Here is a 22,274-nt window from a genome sequence, read left to right as displayed (position 1 = left end):
GAACTCAACATTTTAATCATGGTCTTCTCCTCTCGACCCCCAAAGAACAAGAAAAGAAATAAAACTATTTACATGTGAAAGCTCCCAAGAAGCAAAAGAAGACCGAGAAATCTCTTTGGGTTTTCTTTTTAATTACTACTACAGGCATGGAAAGTAAACTACCTAAAAGCTACAACTAATTATTTTTTTGGTTTTTCTTAAGGTTTATCAAACACACAAGAAGAAAGCATAAAAAGGGAAAATAAATTAGCATGGATGATATAGTGAAAAAGTATGAGCACCGACAACTAGCATGAGTGTGTGAACATACATGCAATGTTGGTGAGAAATACGTACTCCCCCAAGCTTAGGCTTTTGGCCTAAGTTGGTCTATGGCCACGGCTGGCCTGGCGGATATCCAAAGTTATAGTTGGGGTCATACTGAGATGCAACGGCAATTGCCTGATGAGCTGCAACTTGGAGGCGAGCTGTCTCCGCCCTCCTCTCGTACTCGGTTGCCTCCTCCCTAGTTACAAAATATCGCCCCTTTGCCTGAAAGTCAAAGAAAGTAGGAGCAGGGAGGGCGACGTGATAGGTGTGTCGTTTGTCAAAGATTAGTCGGTACTGGAGGAACTGATTGTTCCTCTCAACAAACTGATGACGAACCATAGCCTCATAATCTAAATAAGAAGGAGGCAACTCAATATCATCTCCACGTATGGGTATCTCAAGAAAGTTAGCTATATGAGTTGCATAAATTCCACCAAAGAAATCTCCGTGAATACGATTATTATGCAACCTACGTGCAATAATGGCTCCCAAATTATAATGTTTATCTCCTAATACAGCACTCCTGAGAACACTGAGATCAGGGACACACATGTGACATGCTTCATCCTTACCATTGATGCACCTACCTATGAAGAGAGCAAAATAATGTATAGCAGGAAAATGAATGCTCCCTATGGTAGCTTGTGTTATATCTCTAGACTCCCCCACAGTTATACTAGCAAGAAAATCTCTAAACTCAGATTTGTGAGGCTCACTAGTGCTACCCCATTGTAAAAGTTTACAAGCAGTGTTAAAATCTTCTAAGTCCATAGTATAAGAATTTCCATAAAGATCAAACAGGACAGTCTGAGAATTGCGTGATGATGAAAATTTAAACCCTCTCACAAATGAATCAGTTAAATAGAGGTATTGACAACACTTATCTGCCTCGAAGCTCTCCAGATCAACATTACGCACATATGCGTCAAATTCCTCCTTGATTCCTACTCGAACCATGAAGTCCTTTGAAGGCCATTCACAAGGCCACACTTGAGCGTCCCTCGGTGGTTCATCGTCCGGCTCACGCATTGCGAGCCTGGGTCCTTACTTCCTTGAAGAACCACCTTGGTACATTTTACTAAACATATTTCCTCCTCTCAAAAATTTCTGAAATTTTTAGTAACTTCAAAATAAAAGTGAACCAAACTCAACAAAATTGATAGCAACTACTCCCACAAGTGCCTAGAGACTATATCATGCATTAAAACTACTTTTGACCATATAAATTTGACATGCAAGCTCAAGAACAGGGTCACCTAAGCAGCAAAAATTTGCAATGAATAAAGCACTAGAACAAAAACTAATTGGACCAATGGAGGAGTCACATACCAAAGAACAATCCCCCAAAGCAGTTTTGTGAATGGAGCTTTAAGCAAGGAGATCAAAAATGGCAGCAAGATGAGCTAGAACTCGTGCTTGAACTGGTTAGTAATTTTTTTTGGGAGGAAGAAGGAGTGTGTGGTGGCTGGAATAAGTGTAGGGGAGCCACCATGGGCCCACGAGGCAGGGGGCGCGCCCTGGACCCTCGTGGCCAGGTGCTTACTCCCCCTGCTGTGTTCTTAGTGCCAGATATTCTCAAATATTCCAGAAAAAATCATATTTAAATTTCAGGGCATATGGAGAACTTCTATTTTCAGGGTATTTTTTATTGCATGGATAATTCAGAAAACAGACAGAATATACTACTTTTGCTTTATTTAATATAAATAACAGAAAGTAAAAAGAGGGTACAGAGAGTTGTGTTTTCTAAATTCATCCATCTCATGCTCATCAAAAGGAATCCACTAACAAGGTTGATTAGGTCTTGTTAACAAACTCATTTCGAGTAACATGAAATCGGAGAAATTTCGAATAACACTATGTTACCTCAACGGGGATATGCACGTCCCCAATAATAAGAATATCATATTTCTTCTTGACAGTAGGTAGAGGAAATTCAAAACCTCCAAAAATAATCGATGGAATTTTTCCAATAGAGTTTATACTATGAACTTGAGGTTGTTTCCTCGGAAAGTGTACCGTATGCTCATTGCCATTAACATGAAAAGTGACATTGTCTTTGTTGCAATCAATAACAGCCCCTGCAGTATTCAAAAAGGGTCTTCCCAGAATAATAGACATACTATCGTCCTCGGGAATATCAAGAATAACAAAATCCGTTAAAATAGTAACGTTTGCAACCACAACAGGCACATCCTCACAAATACCGACATGTATAGCAGTTGATTTATTAGCCATTTGCAAAGATATTTCAGTAGGTGTCAAATTATTCAATTCAAGTCTACGATATAAAGAGAGAGGCATAACACTAACACCGGCTCCAAGATCACATAAAGCAGTTTTAACATAGTTTCTTTTAATGGAGCATGGTATAGTGGGTACCCATGGATCTCCAAGTTTCTTTGGTATTCCACCCTTAAAAGTATAATTAGCAAGCATGGTGGAAATTTCAGCTTCTGGTATCTTTCTCTTATTAGTAGCAATTTCCTTCATATATTTAGCATAAGGATTCATTTTAAGCATGTTAGTCAAACGCATACGCAAAAAGATAGGTCTAATCATTTCAGCAAAGCGCTCAAAATCCTCATCATCCTTTTTCTTGGATGGTTTAGGAGGAAAAGGCATGGGTTTCTAAACCCATGGTTCTCTTTCTTTACCGTGCTTCCTAGAAACAAAGTCTCTCTTATCATAACGTTGATTCTTTCATTATGGGTTATGAAGATCAACAGCAGGTTCAATTTCTACATCATTATTATTGCTAGGTTGAGCATCAACATGAACATCATCATTAACATTATCACTAGGTTCATATTCATTACCAGATTGTGTTTCAGCATCAAAAATAGAAATATCATTGGGATTCTCAGGTGTGTCAACAATAGGTTCACTAGAAGCATGCAAAGTCCTATCATTTTTCTTTCTCTTCCTTTTAGAAGGACTAGGTGCATCTATAGTAGTTCCCTGAGAAATCTTGCTCAATTCTTTTAGGGTGGCCCTCGGGATACAGAGGTTCCTGAGTCATTTTACCACCTCTAGTCATAACTCTAACAGCATTATCATTCTTATTGTTTAATTCATTGAGCAAATCATTCTGAGCTTTAAGTACTTGTTCTACTTGAGTGGTAACCATAGAAGCATGTTTACTAATAAGTTTAAGTTCACCTTTAACACTAGCCATATAATCACTCAAGTGTTCAATCATACAAGAATTATGTTTCAATTGTCTACCAAAATAAGCATTAAAATCTTCTTGCTTAACCATAAAGTTATCAAATTCATCCAAACATTGGCTAGCAAACTGAGCAGGAGGGATTTCAGCTTTATCATATCTATAGAGAGAATTTACCTTTACTATCTGTGTCGGGTTATCAAGACCATGTATTTCTTCAACAGGCGGAAAATTAAGACCATGTATTTCTTCAGCTTTAATACCTTTTTATTTCATAGATTTCTTTGCCTCTTGCATATCTTCAGGACTGAGAAATAGAATACCCCTTTTCTTCGGAGTTGGCTTAGGAGTTGGTTCAGGAAGTGTCCAATTATTTTCATTAGTCAACATATTATTCAATAGAATTTCAGCTTGATCAACAGTTCTTTCCTTGAAAACACAACCAGCACAACTATCCAGGTGGTCTCTGGAAGCATCGGTTAGTCCATTATAAAAGATATCAAGTATTTCATTTTTCTTGAGAGGATGATCAGGCAAAGCATTAAGTAATTGGAGAAGCCTCCCCCAAGCTTGTGGGAGACTCTCTTCTTCAATTTGCACAAAACTATATATTTCCCTTAAGGCAGCTTGTTTCTTATGAGCGGGGAAATATTTAGCAGAAAAGTAGTAAATCATATCCTGGGGACTACGCACACAATCAGGATCAAGAGAATTAAACCATATATTAGCATCACCCTTTAATGAGAACGGAAATAATTGAAGGATATAATAGTAGCGAGTTTTCTCATCATTAGTGAACAGGGTAGCTATATCATTTAATTTAGTAAGATGTGCTATAACAGTTTCAGATTCATAGCCATAGAAAGGATCAGATTCAACCAAAGTAATTAACTCAGGATCGATAGAGAAATCATAATCCTTATCAGTAACAAATGATAGGTGAAGTAGCATAAGCAGGATCATGTTTCATTCTAGCATTCAGAGTTTTTTCTTTAAGCTTAGCTAATAACTTCTTAAGATCACTTCTATCATTGTAGGCAAGAAAGTCTCTAGCAGTTTCTTCATCCATAACATAACCCTCAGGAACAACAGGAAATTCATATCTAGGGGGAGAATCTTCATCATCACTTTCATCAATATTATTAGTTTCAATAATTTCATTCCTTCTAGCCCTAGCAAGTTGTTCATCAAGAAATTCACCTAGTGGCACAGTTGTATCAAGCATAGAAGTAGTTTCATCATAAGTATCATGCATAGCAGAAGTGGTATCATCAATAACATGCGACATATCAGAATTAATAGTAGAAACAGGTTTAGGTGTCGCAAGTTTACTCAAAACAGAAGGTGAATCAACTGCAGAGCTGGATGGCAGTTCCTTACCTCCCCTCGTAGTTGAGGGAAAAATCTTAGTTCTTTGATCTTTCAAGTTCTTCATAGTGATTGAGGGAGTCCTGGATTAGGGGGTCCTCGGACAACTGGACTATATACTTCGGCCGGACTGTTGGACTATGAAGATACAAGATTAAAGACTTCGTCCTGTATCCGGGTGGGACTCTCCTTTGCGTGGAAGGCAAGCTTGGCAGTTCGGATATGTAGATCTCCTCCCTTGTAACCGACTCTGTGTAACCCTAGCCCCCTCTGGTGTCTATATAAAACGGAGGGTTTAGTCCGTAGGACAACAACAATCATAAGCATAGGCTAGCTTCTAGGGTTTAGCCTCTACAATCTCGTGGTAGATCAACTCTTGTAATACTCATATCATCAAGATCAATCAAGCATGACGTAGGGTATTACCTCCATTGAGAGGGCACAGACCTGGGTAAACATTGTGTCCCCTGCCTCCTGTTACCATCCGCCTTAGATGCACAGTTCGGGACCCCCTACCCGAGATCCGCCGGTTTTTACACCGACATTGGTGCTTTCATTGAGAGTTCCACTATGTCGTCACCATAATGCTTGATGGCTCCTTCGATCATCGGCAATGATGCGGTCCAGGGTGAGGTTTTTCTCCCTGGACAGATCTTCGTATTCGGTGGCTTCGTACTGCAGGTCAACTCGCTTGGCCATCTGGAGTAGATCGAGAGCTACACCCCTAGCCATTAGGTCAGGTTTGGAAGCTTGAACTATATCACCGACATCCACGGAGACTTGATCTTCGACGGATTCGAGTCCATGTTAGGTGTACCGCACCGTCATGACGAGCATGACTTAGCTCTGCCGCCATACGGTGTTCGGGCGATCACCCCTGTGGCTACTCCGGCCTTCAATCCGGAGCAGATCGTGTTGTCCAAGGACGGGTGGATGGACCCCGCCACGGAGGCCGCACACTCAACGGTGATAGAGCCGAATACTGACTTCACCCCCTATGTGACCTATGTTGTCGGTGAAGGAAATATGCCCTAGAGGCAATAATAAAGTTATTTTTTATTTCCATATATCATGATAAATGTTTATTATTCATGCTAGAATTGTATTAACCGGAAACATAAGACATGTGTGAATACATAGATAAACAGAGTGTCACTAGTATGCCTCTACTTGACTAGCTCGTTAATCAAAGATGGTTATGTTTCCTAACCACGGACAAAGAGTTGTTATTTGATTAACGGGATCACATCATTAGTTGAATGATCTGATTGACATGACCCATTCCATTAGCTTAGCACCCGATCGTTTAGTATGTTGCTATTGCTTTCTTCATGACTTATACATGTTCCTATGACTATGAGATTATGCAACTCCCGTTTGCCGGAGGAACACTTTGTGTGCTACCAAACGTCACAACGTAACTGGGTGATTTTAAAGGAGCTCTACAGGTGTCTCCAAAGGTACATGTTGGGTTGGCGTATTTCGAGATTAGGATTTGTCACTCCGAATGTCGGAGAGGTATCTCTGGGCCCTCTCGGTAATGCACATCACTTAAGCCTTGCAAGCATTGCAACTAATAAGTTAGTTGTGGGATGATGTATTACGGAACGAGTAAAGAGACTTGCCGGTAACGAGATTGAACTAGGTATTGGATACCGACGATCAAATCTCGGGCAAGTAACATACCGATGACAAAGGGAACAACGTATGTTGTTATGCGGTCTGACTGATAAAGATCTTCGTAGAATATGTAGGAGCCAATATGGGCATCCAGGTCCCGCTATTGGTTATTGACCGGAGACGAGTCTCGGTCATGTTGTTCTCGAACCCGTAGGGTCCGCACGCTTAAGGTTTCGACGACAGTTATGTTATGACTTTATACGTTTTGATGTACCGAAGGTTGTTTGGAGTCCCGGATGTGATCACGGACATGACGAGGAGTCTCGAAATGGTCGAGACATAAAGATTGATATATTGGAAGCCTATGTTTGGATATCGGAAGTGTTCCGGGTGAAATCGGGATTTTACCGGAGTACCGGGAGGTTACCGGAACCCCCCGGGAGATATATGGGCCTTAGTGGGCCTTAGTGGAAAAGAGAAGAGGCAACCAGAGATGGGCCGCGCGCCCCTCCCCTCCCTTGGTCCGAATAGGACAAGGAGAGGGGGCCGGCCCCCCTTCTCCTTTCCCCCCTCCGCGAATCCTATTCCAACTAGGAAAGGGGGGAATCCTACTCCCGGAGGGAGTAGGACTCCTCCTGGCGCGCCACCTCTAGGCCGGCCGCACCCCCCTTTGAACCTTTATATACGGAGGCAGGGGCACCCCCTAGAGACACAAGTTGATCCACGTGATCATATTCTTAGCCGTGTGCGGCGCCCCTGCCACCATAGTCCTCGATAATATTGTAGTGGTGCTTAGGAGATGCCCTGCGACAGTAGTACATCAAGATCGTCACCATCGTGCTGACGGAACTCTTCCCTGACACATTGCTGGATCGGAGTCCGGGGATCATCATCGAGCTGAACATGTGCTAGAACTCGGAGGTGCCGTAGTTTCGATGCTTGATCGGTCGGGCCGTGGAGACGTACGACTACATCAACCAAACGCTTCCGTTGTCGATCTACAAGGGTACGTAGATCACACTCTCCCCTCTCGTTGCTATGCATCACCATGATCTTGCGTGTGTAGGAATTTTTTTGAAATTACTACGTTCCCCAATAGTGGCATCCGAGCCTAGGTTTTATGTGTTGATGTTATATGCACGAGTAGAACACAAGTGAGTTGTGGGCGATATAAGTCATACTGCTTACCAGCATGTCATACTTTGGTTCGGCGGTATTGTTGGACGAAGTGGCCCGGACCGACATTACGCGTACGCTTACGCGAGACCGGTTCTCCCGACGTGCTTCACACATAGGTGGCTTGCGGGTGACAGTTTCTCCAACTTTAGTTGAACCAAGTGTGGCTACGCCCGGTCCTTGCGAAGGTTAAAACAGCACCAACTTGACAAACTATCGTTGTGGTTTTGATGCGTAGGTAAGATTGGTTCTTGCTTAAGCCCGTAGCAGCCACGTAAAACTTGCAACAACAAGGTAGAGGACGTCTAACTTGTTTTTGCAGGGCATGTTGTGATGTGATATGGTCAAGACATGATGCTAAATTTTATTGTATGAGATGATCATGTTTTGTAACCGAGTTATCGGCAACTGGCAGGAGCCATATGGTTGTCGCTTTATTGTATGCAATGCAATCACGCTGTAATGCTTTACTTTATCACTAAGCGGTAGCGATAGTTGTGGAAGCATAAGATTGGCGAGACGACAACGATGCTACGATGGAGATCAAGGTGTCGCGCCAGTGACGATGGTGATCATGACGGTGCTTCGGAGATGGAGATCACAAGCACAAGATGATGATGGCCATATCATATCACTTATATTGATTGCATGTGATGTTTATCTTTTATGCATCTTATCTTGCTTTGATTGACGGTAGCATTATAAGATGATCTCTCACTAAATTATCAAGATAAAAGTGTTCTCCCTGAGTATGCACCGTTGCCAAAGTTCGTCATGCCCAGACACCACAGGATGATCGGGTGTGATAAGCTCTACGTCCATCTACAACGGGTGCAAGCCAGTTTGGCACACGCAGAATACCCAGGTTAAACTTGACGAGCCTAGCATATGCAGATATGGCCTCGGAACACTGAGATCGAAAGATCGAGCGTGATTCATATAGTAGATATGATCAACATAACGATGTTCACCATTGAAAACTACTCCATTTCACGTGATGATCGGTTATGGTTTAGTTGATTTGGATCACGTGATCACTTAGAGGATTAGAGGGATGTCTATCTAAGTGGGAGTTCTTTAAGTAATTTGATTAAATTGAACTTAAATTTATCATGAACTTAGTACCTGATAGTATCTTGCTTATGTATGTTTGATTGTAGATAGATGGCTCGTGCTGTTGTTCCGTTGAACTTTAATGCGTTCCTTGAGAAAGCAAAGTTGAAAGATGATGGTAGCAATTACACGGACTGGGTTCGTAACTTGAGGATTATCCTCATTGCTACACATAAGAATTACGTCCTGGAAGCACCGCTGGGTGCCAAGCGTGCTGCTGGAGCAACACCAGATGTTATGAACGTCTGGCGGAGCAAAGCTGATGACTACTCGATAGTTCAGTGTGCCATGCTTTACGGCTTAGAATTGGGACTTCAACGACGTTTTGAACGTCATGGAGCATATGAGATGTTCCAGGAGTTGAAGTTAATATTTCAAGCAAATGCCCAGATTGAGAGATATGAAGTCTCCAATAAGTTCTATAGCTGCAAGATGGAGGAGAACAGTTCTGTCAGTGAGCATATACTCAAAATGTCTGGGTATAATAATCACTTGATTCAGATGGGAGTTAATCTTCCAGATGATTGCGTTATTGACAGAATTCTCCAATCATTGCCACAAAGCTACAAGAGCTTCGTGATGAACTATAATATGCAAGAGATGAATAAGACTATTCCCGAGCTCTTCGCAATGCTGAAAGCTGCGGCGGTAGAAATCAAAAAGGAGCATCAAGTGTTGATGGTCAACAAGACCACTAGTTTCAAGAAAAAGGGCAAAGGGAAGAAGAAGGGGAACTTCAAGAAGAACAACAAGCAAGTTGCTGCTCAAGAGAAGAAACCCAAGTCTGGACCTAAGCCTGAAACTGAGTGCTTCTACTGCAAGCAGACTGGTCACTGGAAGCGGAACTGCCCCAAGTATTTGGCGGATAAGAAGGATGGCAAGGTGAACAAAGGTATATGTGATATACATGTTATTGATGTGTACCTTACTAGAGCTCGCAGTAGCACCTGGGTATTTGATACTGGTTCTGTTGCTAATATTTGCAACTCGAAACAAGGACTACAGATTAAGCGAACACTGGCAAAGGACGAGGTGACGATGTGCGTGGGAAATGGTTCCAAAGTCGATGTGATCGCGGTCGGCACGCTACCTCTACATCTACCCTCGGGATTAGTATTAGACCTAAATAATTGTTATTTGGTGCCAGCGTTGAGCATGAACATTATATCTGGATCTTGTTTAATGCGAGACGGTTATTCATTTAAATCAGAGAATAATGGTTGTTCTATTTATATGAGTGATATCTTTTATGGTCATGCACCTTTGAGGAGTGGTCTATTTTTGATGAATCTCGATAGTAGTAACACACATATTCATAATGTTGAAGCCAAAAGATGCAGAATTGATAATGATAGTGCAACTTATTTGTGGCACTGCCGTTTATGTCATATCGGTATAAAGCGCATGAAGAAACTCCATACTAATGGACTTTTGGAACCACTTGATTATGAATCACTTGGTACTTGCGAACCGTGCCTCATGGGCAAGATGACTAAAACACCGTTCTCCGGTACTATGGAGAGAGCAACAGATTTGTTGGAAATCATACATACAGAAGTATGTGGACCGATGAATATTGAGGCTCGTGGCGGATATCGTTATTTTCTCACCTTCACAGATGACTTAAGCAGATATGGGTATATCTACTTAATGAAACATAAGTCTGAAACATTTGAAAAGTTCAAAGAATTTCAGAGTGAAGCTGAAAATCATCGTAACAAGAAAATAAACTTTCTACAATCTGATCGTGGAGGAGAATATTTGAGTTACGAGTTTGGTGTACATTTGAAACAATGCGGAATAGTTTCGCAACTCACGCCACCCGGAACACCACAGCGTAATGGTGTGTCCGAACGTGGTAATCATACTTTACTAGATATGGTGCGATCTATGATGTTTCTTACCGATTTACCACTATAGTTTTTTGGGGTTATGCATTAAAAACAGCTGCATTCACGTTAAAAAGGGGCACCATCTAAATCCGTTGAGACGACACAATCTGAACCGTGTTTTTGCAAGAAACCAAAGTTGTCGTTTCTTAAAGTTTGGGATTGTGATGCTTATATGAAAAAGTTTCATCCTGATAAGCTCAAACCCAAATCGGAGAAATATGTCTTCATAGGATACCCAAAGGAGACTGTCGGGTACACCTTCTATCACAGACCCGAAGGCAAGACATTTGTTGCTAAGAATGGATCCTTTCTAGAGAAGGAGTTTCTCTCGAAAGAAGTGAGTGGGAGGAAAGTACAAAGTTGATAAGGTAATTGTACCTTCTCCCTTATTGGAAAGTAGTTCATCACAAAAATCTGTTCTTGTGACGACTACACCAATTAGTGAGGAAGCTAATGATGATGATCATGTAACTTCAGATCAAGTTACTACTGAATCTCATAAGTAAACCAGAGTGAGATCCGCACCAGATGGTACGGTAATCCTGTTCTGGAAGTCATGTTACTAGATCATGACGAACTTGCGAACTATGAGGAAGCGATGATGAGCCCAGATTCCGCGAAATGGTTTGAGGCCATGAAATCTGAGATATGATCCATGTATGAGAACAAAGTTTGGACTTTGGTTGACTTGCCCGATGATCGGCAAGCAATTGAGAATAAATGGATCTTCAAGAGGAAGACGGACGCTGATAGTAGTGTTACTATCTACAAAGCTAGAATTGTCAGAAAAGGTTTTCGACAAGTTCAAGGTGTTGACTACGATGAGAGTTTCTCACTCGTATCTATGCTTGAGTCTGTCCGAATCATGTTAGTAATTGCCGCATTTTATGAAATCTGGCAAATGGATAAACAAAACTGCATTCCTTAATGGATTTATTAAAGAAGAGTTGTATATGATGCAACCAGAAGGTTTTGTTAATCTGATAAGTGCTAACAAAATGTGCAAGCTCCAGCGATCCATCTGTGGACTGGTGCAAGCATCTCGGAGTTGGAATATACGCTTTGATGAGTTGATCAAAGCATATAGTTTTATACAGACTTGCGGTGAAGCCTGTATTTACAAGAAAGTGAGTGGGAGCACTACAACATTTTTGATAAGTATATGTGAATGACATATTGTTGATCGAAAATAATGTAGAATTATTCTGTAAAGCATAAAGGAGTGTTTGAAAGGAGTTTTTCAAAGAAAGACTTCGGTGAAGCTGCTTACATATTGAGCTTCAAGATCTATAGAGATAGATCAAGACGCTTGATAAGTTTTTTCAATGACTACATACCTTGACAAGATTTTGAAGTAGTTCAAAATGGAGCAGTCAAAGAAAGAGTTCTTGCCTGTATTACAAGGTGTGAAGTTGAGTAAAACTCAAAGCCCGACCACGGCAGAAGATAGAAAGAGAATGAAAGTCATTCCCTATGCCTTGGCCATAGGTTCTATAAAGTATGTCATGCTGTGTACCAGATCTATTGTATACCCTGCACTAATTTGGCAAGGGAGTACAATAGTGATCTAGGAGTAGATCACTGGACAGCGGTCAGAATTATCCTTAGTGAAATAAGGATATGTTTCTCGATTATGGACGTGACAAAAAGGTTCGTCGTAAAGGGTTATGTCGATGCAAGTTTTTGACACTGATCCAGATGACTCTAAGTCTCAATCTGGATACATATTGAAAGTGGGAGCAATTAGCTAGAGTAGCTCCATGCAGAGCATTGTTGACATAGAAATTTGCAAAATACATGTGGGTCTGAATGTGGCAGACCCGTTGACTAAACTTCTCTCACAAGCAAAACATGATCACTTTTTGGGTCTTAATCACATAGCGATGTGAACTGGATTATTGAATCTAGTAAACCCTTTGGGTGTTAGTCACATGGAGATGTGAACCAATCACATAAAGATGTGAACTATTGATGTTAAATCACATGGCGATGTGATCTAGATTATTGACTCTAGTGCAAGTGGGAGACTGAAGGAAATATGCCTAGAGGCAATAATAAAGTTATTACTTATTTCCTTATATCATGATAAATGTTTATTATTCATGCTAGAATTGTATTAACTGGAAACATAATACATGTGTGAATACATAGACAAACAGAGTGTCACTAGTATGCCTCTACTTGACTAGCTCGTTAATCAAAGATGGTTATGTTTCCTAACCATGGACAAAGAGTTGTTATTTGATTAACGGGATCACATCATTAGTTGAATGATCTGATTGACATGACCCATTCCATTAGCTTAGCACCCGATCGTTTAGAATGTTGCTATTGCTTTCTTCATGACTTATACATGTTCCTATGACTATGAGATTATGCAACTCCCGTTTGCCGGAGGAACACTTTGTGTGCTACCAAACGTCACAACGTAACTGGGTGATTATAAAGGAGCTCTATAGGTGTCTCCAAAGGTACATGTTGGGTTGGCGTATTTCGAGATTAGGATTTGTCACTCCGAATGTCGGAGAGGTATCTCTGGACCCTCTCGGTAATGCACATCACTTAAGCCTTGCAAGCATTGCAACTAATAAGTTAGTTGCGGGATGATGTATTACGGAACGAGTAAAGAGACTTGCCGGTAACGAGATTGAACTAGGTATTGGATACCGACGATCAAATCTCGGGCAAGTAACATACCGATGACAAAGGGAACAACGTATGTTGTTATGCGGTCTGACCGATAAAGATCTTCGTATAATATGTAGGAGCCAATATGGGCATCCAGGTCCCGCTATTGGTTATTGACCGGAGATGTGTCTCGGTCATGTTGTTCTCGAACCCGTAGGGTCCGCTCGCTTAAGGTTTCGATGACAGTTATGTTATGAGTTTATATGTTTTGATGTACCGAAGGTTGTTCGGAGTCCCGGATGTGATCACGGACATGACGTGGAGTCTCGAAATGGTCGAGACATAAAGATTGATATATTGGAAGCCTATGTTTGGATATCGGAAGTGTTCCGGGTGAAATCGGGATTTTACCGGAGTACCGGGAGGTTACCGGAACCCCCCGGGAGATATATGGGCCTTAGTGGGCCTTAGTGGAAAAGAGAAGAGGCAACCAGAGATGGGCCGCGCGCCCCTCCCCTCCCTTGGTCCGAATAAGACAAGGAGAGGGGGCCGGCCCCCCTTCTCCTTTTCCCACCTCCGTGAATCCTATTCCAACTAGGAAAGGGGGGGAATCCTACTCCCGGAGGAAGTAGGACTCCTCCTGGCACGCCACCTCTAGGCCGGCCGCACCCCCCTTTGAACCTTTATATACAGAGGCAAGGGCACCCCCTAGAGACACAAGTTGATCCACGTGATCATATTCTTAGACGTGTGCGGCGCCCCTGCCACCATAGTCCTCAATAATATTGTAGCGGTGCTTAGCCGAAGCCCTGCGACAGTAGTACATCAAGATCGTCACCACACCGTCGTGCTGACGGAACTCTTCCCCGACACTTTGCAGGATCGGAGTCCGGGGATCGTCATCGAGCTGAACGTGTGCTAGAACTCGGAGGTGCTGTAGTTTCGGTGCTTGATCGGTCGGGCCGTGGAGACGTACGACTACATCAACCAAACGCTTCCGTTGTCGATCTACAAGGGTACGTAGATCACACTCTCCCCTCTCATTGCTATGCATCACCATGATCTTGCATGTGCGTAGGAATTTTTTTGAAATTACTACGTTCCCCAACAGCCAGACCCTTGGATTTGTCCCCGGCCACAGGCTTTGAACTGCCTGCGTCCATGCCTATCGAATTTGATTGGGCACCGATCATGGAGTTTACCTCCCCGGATATTTTTCAGTACTCGCCCTTGGGCGACGTACTAAATTCATTGAGGGCTCTCTCCTTCTTAGGAGACCCTTGGCCGAACTATGTCTGGCTTGCATGGGAAGCGGACGACAAAGAAATTCATTCCCCACCCACCACCCACTTAATAGCCACTATCGACGACTTAACCGACATGCTTGATTTCGGCTCCGAAGACATCGATGGTATGGACGACGAAGCAGGAGAGGAACAGGAACTACCGCCCATAGGGCGCTGGACAGCCACTTCATCGCACGTTATATACATGGTGCATACACCCAAAGAAAACAATGACGAGGAACGGAAGGATGCAGCGGAGGATAATTCCCTCGAGAAGCAACCAAAGCGACGACGTAGGCGCCGCTCCAAATTCTGCCTCGGCAAAAACAGCGATAACAGCACAAGAAAGAATAATAATTCGGTCGACTCCAAAGCAAGCGACGACCACATGGACCCAGTGACAGAGCAGGATGAACCAGCGGACGGTGAACATAGTACGGAGCCGCTGTTCGATCATGGCGACGCCGAGGGTAAAGCTCATCAACCTGTCTCCGGAGAGGAGAACAATCCGGACGACGAGGCACACATCATCCCGGAAAGGAACTTGGAGCAAGAGGACCTCCATAGAAGGCTTATTGCCACCGCGAGGAGTCTGAAGAAGCACAAGCAAAGGCTTAAGGCTGCACAAAATACACTCAACAGTAGATGGAACAAAGTGCTCGGCACTGAAGAAAAGTACGGGGGCAGCCGCCACACAAAGAGCTATCCAAAGCGCAAGTTGCTGCCCGAATTCGATGACGAGGCCTTAGAGCCTATAAAGACGAAAAATAAAACAGCCGATCAGCCAGATCGACCACCCCGTGGCCGCGATAGGGTGACTAACGATGTCGCACATAAGTCGGCACATGATTTACGTGAGGACTTGCACCAAAAAGCCGGTATGACCAGGTCCATCTACGGATCTAGGAAGCGCGCTCCGACGCAGAATCAAAACCGAACACTACAGCCATTAGAATGCCATGACACATCCAAATACAGGGGTGCCGCACACCCCCTATGCTTCACTGATGAGGTTCTGGATCATGAATTCCCAGAAGGATTCAAACCCGTGAACATAGAGGCATACAACGGAACGACAGACCCTGGGGTCTGGATTGAGGAGTTTATCCTTCGTATCCACATGGCTCGCGGAGATGATCTCCACGCCATCAAATACTTTCCCCTCAAGTTGAAAGGACCAGCTCGGCACTGGCTAAAGAGCCTCCCCGAAAACTCAATTGGAAGTTGGGAAGAGCTTGTGGATGCTTTTAGGGCTAATTTCCAAGGGACCTATGTCCGACCTCCAGATGCATACGATTTAACTCATATAATTCAAAAGCCCGGAGAGTTGGCCCGAAAGCTTTGGAATAGATTCCTCACTAATAAGAATCAAATTGTCGACTGCCCGGACGCTGAAGCATTAGCGGCTTTCAAACACAGTATTCGAGACGAATGGATCGCCAGACACCTCGGCCAGGAAAAACCGAGGACAATGGCAGCCCTGACAAGCCTTATGACCCGCTTTTGTGCAGGCGAAGACAGTTGGCTGGCACGTAGTGGCACCAGCGACCCAGGCACATCCGAAGTCAGGGATGGCAATGGAAAACCATGACGCAATAAAAGAAAGCGTCAAAACAATGAAGACATCCCAGACAACACGGCGGTAAACACCGGATTCATGGGCTCTCGACCCGGTCAACGGAAAAAGCCATTTAAAGGCAGCAGAGATGGACCGTCCAGCCTAAACAAGATTCTAGACAGATTATGTCAGATTCATGGCACCTCCGACAAACCGGCAAATCACACCAACAGAGAATGTTGGGTCTTCAAGCAAGCCGGCAAGCTAAACGCCGAACACAAGGGGAGGAAGACACCAAGCGAAGACGAGGATGAGCCTCGCCAGCCGAACACTGGGGGACAGAAACAATTCCCACCAGAGGTCAAAACAGTGAACATTATTCACATAAAGAAGAGGAGGAGAAAACGCTCACTCTGAGACGTATGCACTGTGGAGCCCATCACCCCCAAGATCAACCCTTGGTCGGCCTGCCTAATCACTTTTGATTGCAGGGATCACCCGACTGGTATCCGACACGGAGGATCGGCTTCCTTGGTACTGGACCCAATAATTGACGGATACCATCTCACCGAGTCCTTATGGACGGCGGCAGTAGTCTTAATCTGATATATCAGGACACAGTTCGCAAAATGGGGATAGACCCGACAAGAATCAGCCAAAGCAATACTACCTTTAAAGGAGTAATACCAGGCCCAGAGACCCGCTGCACAGGCTCTCTAGAACTAGAGGTTGTATTCGGTTCTACCGACAACTTTCGAAGTGAAAAGTTAACCTTCGACATCGCTTCATTTCGAAGCGGCTATCAAGCACTACTCGGAAGAACGGCCTTCGCTCGTTTTAATGCAATACCGCATTACGCTTATCTTAAGCTTAAGATGCCTGGTCCACGTGGCATCATCATAGTTAGTGGAAACACAGAACGTTCCTTATGTGCGGAAGAACGTGTGGCGGCTTTAGTAGCCGAACACTGAGCGCCCCCTCCAACCAGAGTAGACGATAGGTCATCAAGACCGCGGACACGTCTAGACGAGTCCGGCGCACAACTAGCTGTAACAGCTCAGATAAACCCAAGACTGAGCGATGGATATACCCCCATAGGTGGTGCTAGGGGCTTCCCACATGTAAAAAGGACTACAGTTCGGCTTGATCTTATTTAGATTGAATTTTAAAGGTTTATTAAGAAGAACCAATTTTTCGCACGAAAACTTTCACCTGGGATTTTCTCTCTTACAGATGATCATCGTGCTACACCCTTCCAGGATACGGCACAATGGAGACACAGGCGCAGACGTGCAGCAGGGCCCCGTTCAAAGGTTTCTTTTTAGATTAAGACCCTGTGTAAACCTTTTTTATTGTCTCTTGTTGCTTCACCCCTCAGGATACTCAACATAACCATGAGGGATGCTGGCGTTATTGACATTTCATCACGTCCGACTAATGCACGTACCTAGAAATTCAGGGCTTATTATTGAGGGCATTACTCAGCCCAGTATACATTGTAAAGACCAAATACCTTAGGGAGTGTTCGGCGTCACGAGTTTGGCCTTATATGCATCAGCTCCGAATCATGTCTTTGGTCAATAGTTGGGTTTGCCTGGCTCCCATGTTTTGCTACCTTACGTTCTTCCCTATTGGCTAAGGTGGCACTGGGAGAACTACTGCGATTGTGCCCTGGTTCATCTGGACGAGCACCTCAGTAGAGAAAGCCGAAAACTGACTGTCATGATAAAGCGCGAGACTGGTCAACCACTTGAGGACTCAGCGTAATCTTCACGATTCCTCCGCATTAACAAAGGACCGGTTTCCCGTTCATGTATGTACGCGCACCGCATTCGGATAAGCGTGGAAGTACCAAGGGCTATATAGTAGCCCCAGTGTTAAACTCCTATGGCTAAGTGAAAGTGTTAAAGCAATATAGTCTGATTGCCTTGTTCGCTGCACTATCACCTCCTTGATGGACCAAGACGTTGGATCAAGTGTGAATACGTGCTTTTCCGAACACCCCCGCATTATATGCGTGGGGGCTGAAGCCGACGATTGCAAACTTTCAGGTTATATACATACATAAAACGGCCACACAGGAGGCATCATAATACTTTCAGTCAAAAGTATAAACACAACCTTTTATAAGCCAAATAGCATTGTTTTTTACAAATTGGGATACATGTCACTCGAGCATGATACTCTTCAAGCACTGAGCCTCTATTAAACGAGCGCCTTCTAGGACTTCTGCAAAATAGTGCTCGGACGAGACCTGGCCTACGGCCGGACCCTGGGTTACAATAGCAGCGGCATCCATCTCTGCCCAGTATGTCTTAACATGGGCAAGAGCCATCCGCACACCCTCTATGCACGCCGACCTCTTTACAGCGTCGATATGCGGCACAGCACCAAGGAATCATTGCACTAAACCAAAATAACTATTCGGTCTTGGTCCTTCCGGCCAAAGATGATCCATGACAGACCTCATGGCAAGCCCGGACAACCGATGGAGCTCAGCCCACTCGGCCATTTGCTCATTTAACAGCAGCGGACGCGTTGGAGCACTGAACTGCGACCAGAACAACTTTTCCACTTCGTGATCTTTTTGATCTTTGAAAAACTCCGTCGCATCAGCAGCACTCATGGTCCGAATACATGTTTGCAGCACTCCATAATTGATCCAGAGGGGCATACCTTGGATCTCCGCACTTCGTCCGCAACAAAAAGGGCTTCCTAGTCGTGATATCTCCGGCTTGACGAAGCTCCTCCTTCGCCGCTCTGATTTTTGAGCATGTCTCCTTGGCTGCTACCATGGTTTTCTCCAGGTCCACCACTTTCGCTTGGCTTTCCTTTTCAAGAAGCACATACCGGTCGGCGGCATCCTTCAACTCAATAGCCATCCTGGCTATTTTATCTTCACTCTGGCGACGAGCAGCCTGTTCGGCTCTTAACTCTTCGGCCGCCTTTAGGGCGGCCGCATGACTCCTCCTGGCTTGTTCCTTGGCTTGGGCAAGTTCTACCCGAAGGGTCTCCACGGCAGCAGCTCCATCTGTAGTCAAAGCATATTATAGATACTAGCATCATGCTCCTCTTAATATTTGTTGACCACCCAAAAATACATACCATGTGCCTCGTCAAGCCGCTTGTTCACAAGCGCGATGTCAGCATCTACCGCGTCAAGTTGCCGGCTAAGTCTGGCAAATTCAGCAGTTCGGCCAGCCACCGGATCGTCAGCCGCCTACACATGAAAGCAACGCGATCATTACGTGGGACTACGATCCTCTATTTGCCGCCTCTGGACAGCAACCAGAGTCTCATGGGCTACTATCTGTATAGAGCACACCTAGCGTGTGCGATACCATCAAAAAATTTATATATTACTTTGCATACCTCAAAGCCTCTTAGCAGGCTCGTAAAAGCTTCATGCAACCCACTTTTGGCAGATGAGATCCTCTCAACCACCGTACCCATTAAAGTATGATGCTCCTTCGAGATAGCCGCTTGCTCCAGAAGACCCATCAATATGTCCGATTGTGCACCCGACAATCCCAAACTCTTTCTGCTGCTCTCCTTAGGAGCCGAATACTCCGGACTTCGGGTGGTCGAAGGGTTACCTTCTAGCCCTGGTGGATCAGGAGAAATCCTCTGTGATGACACCTCAGGGTCATCCGCCCCAGGAGACTGGGAGACAGGGGGAGGTGTTTTGCTCTCCATCATCTCCCGAAGAAGATCCCCCAAAGACGAACTATGTTGAGAAGGGCTACGAGCCGGACTGCAAGATATATGTCTCGTTATTATCATCGGAGATAAAGCAGGATATATTTACCAGAAGTACTCTTAATTCACTTACAGCTCGGTGGAGGGCTGGCCCCCTTGCGGGCACTGTGCGGTAAGGACGCCCTCCGGGGCAGGGCCCCCTGGCGAAGGCTTCTTCCCTCGTTTGGAAACTTTCGTTTCTGAGTCGTCAGAGGCAGTCCTTTTCCTTCCTTGGGGAGAGGGGATTCTAGATTCTTCTCCCCAATTATCCTCCTTCGCGGAGACACCAATTCCCCTGATTTGGATGAGTAATGTGTGAGGCCCGCTTTCAGCTTCTTTATCCCTCCCTTCATCTTCCCTTGATGGCACCTGATAAAGTGCGTGCTCAAGCATCCTGGCTAGTACAGGATCCGGTGAGCCTTCGAGAAGGGGGTCGAACACCTTATCATCTTCGCCTTTCTTACCCAGTCCTGGCCAAGAGCAATTTTTTCAAAATGATATTATGACAAATGAAAATACGACGTGTTCGGCCGCAGAATTACTTACATGGGTATCTGGACGATTGCAGTTTAGACCCGCATCCTCGGTGGTGTCCGGACACTTTATCCGTGATCCAAAGAATAATCCATACATCCCTTCGAGCGTCATGCTGAAGAATTGCTGAATAGTTCGCGGTCCTTCCGGGTTGAACTCCCACATACGGAGGGATCGACGTTGGCATGGCAGGACCCGGCGAACTAGCATAACTTGCATTACCTTGACAAGACTGCCATCCCTCCTGAGGAGATCTCGGATGCGACTCTGCAATGTCATCACGTCATTAACTGGACCCCAGTCCAGCCCCTTGTTGACCCATGACGCCAGTTGTGGCGGGGGGCCCGGACGGAAAGCGGGGGCGGCTACCCACTTGGTACTTCGGGGAGCTGTGATGTAAAACCACTCCCGCTGCCATAAGTTGGACACCTCCGGGAAGGAACCCTTCGGCCATGGAGCATTGGCGCCTTTGCTTATTATGGCACCTCCGCATTCTTCGTGTCGCCCATCGATCATCCTCGGCTTCACATTGAAGGTCTTGAGCCATAAGCCGAAGTGTGGGGTGATGCAGAGGAAGGCCTCACACACAATGATAAATGACGAGATGTGAAGCATGGAATCCGGGGCTAGATCATGGATATCGAGCCCGTAATAAAACATGAGCCCTCTAACAAAGGGATCAAGACTAGAGCCTAGCCCTCGGAGGAAGTGGGAAACAAATACGACACTCTCATTGGGTTCGGGAGTGGGGATGACCTGCCCTTGAGCAGGCAGCCTGTGCGAGAGTTCGGCGGTCAGGTACCTGGCTTCGGGACATGGTTGAAGGTCCGAAGCGCTTAGCCTGAGCCTTGGGTGTTGGAACTTGAGGTGGGGGAGGGGAAGGATTGAGCATGAGAAGAAAAGGACAGGCCTTGGCCCCTTTATAAAGAGGGCGAATATCAAGCGTCCTCCTCATGCCCGTTTGGAACTTGCCTAAAATTGAGGAGTCACACCAGCAGGCGCGGTTGGGTTACCCACACCTGTATTGATGAGAATCCCGTGATAAGGGGACACGATCTCTGCTTTGACAAGACATGCCAAGAAAACCGCCTCGCAATATGTGTAGCAGCAGGTTGAGAAAAATGGTTCGAATAATGACCGGGCCATGGCGTGATGTCACGTTATGAAAAGTTGTCAGCGGATTAGATTTGTGGAAATATTGTACTCTCTACGGTGGTATGTGGAATTTTTTTTGCAGAGCCGGACACGATCTTTGTGTTCACAATCTTCAATGGAGTATTCGGAGAAGGAACGCGCCTTGCAATGCCGAAAACAATCTGTGTGCCGGACTCATCATCATTGAAGCCTAGATCAGGGGCTACTGAGGGAGTCCTGGATTAGGGGTCCTCGGACAGCCGGACTATATACTTCAGCCGCACTGTTGGACTATGAAGACACAAGATTGAAGACTTCGTCCCGTGTCCGGGTGGGACTCTCCTTTGCGTGGAAGGCAAGCTTGGCAGTTCGGATATGTAGATCTCCTCCCTTGTAACCGACTCTGTGTAACCCTAGCCCCCTCCGATGTCTATATAAATCGGAGGGTTTAGTTCATAGGACAACAAGAATCATAATCATAGGCTATCTTCTAGGGTTTAGCCTCTACGATCTCATGGTAGATCAACTCTTGTAATACTCACATCATCAAGATCAATCAAGCATGACGTAGGATATTACCTCCATCGAAAGGGCCCGAACCTGTGTAAACATTGTGTCCCCTGGCACCTGTTACCATCCGCCTTAGACGCATAGTTCGGGACCCCCTACCCGAGATCCGCCGGTTTTGACACCGACAGTGATAAACAGATATAAATCCCAAGTGACTCAAAGAATAGAGCTATGCTCAC

The sequence above is a fragment of the Triticum aestivum genome, chromosome 3A (assembly GCF_018294505.1).
Source record: "Triticum aestivum cultivar Chinese Spring chromosome 3A, IWGSC CS RefSeq v2.1, whole genome shotgun sequence".
NCBI classification, from domain to species: domain Eukaryota; kingdom Viridiplantae; phylum Streptophyta; class Magnoliopsida; order Poales; family Poaceae; genus Triticum; species Triticum aestivum.
Note: the sequence above shows the minus strand (reverse complement) of the source record.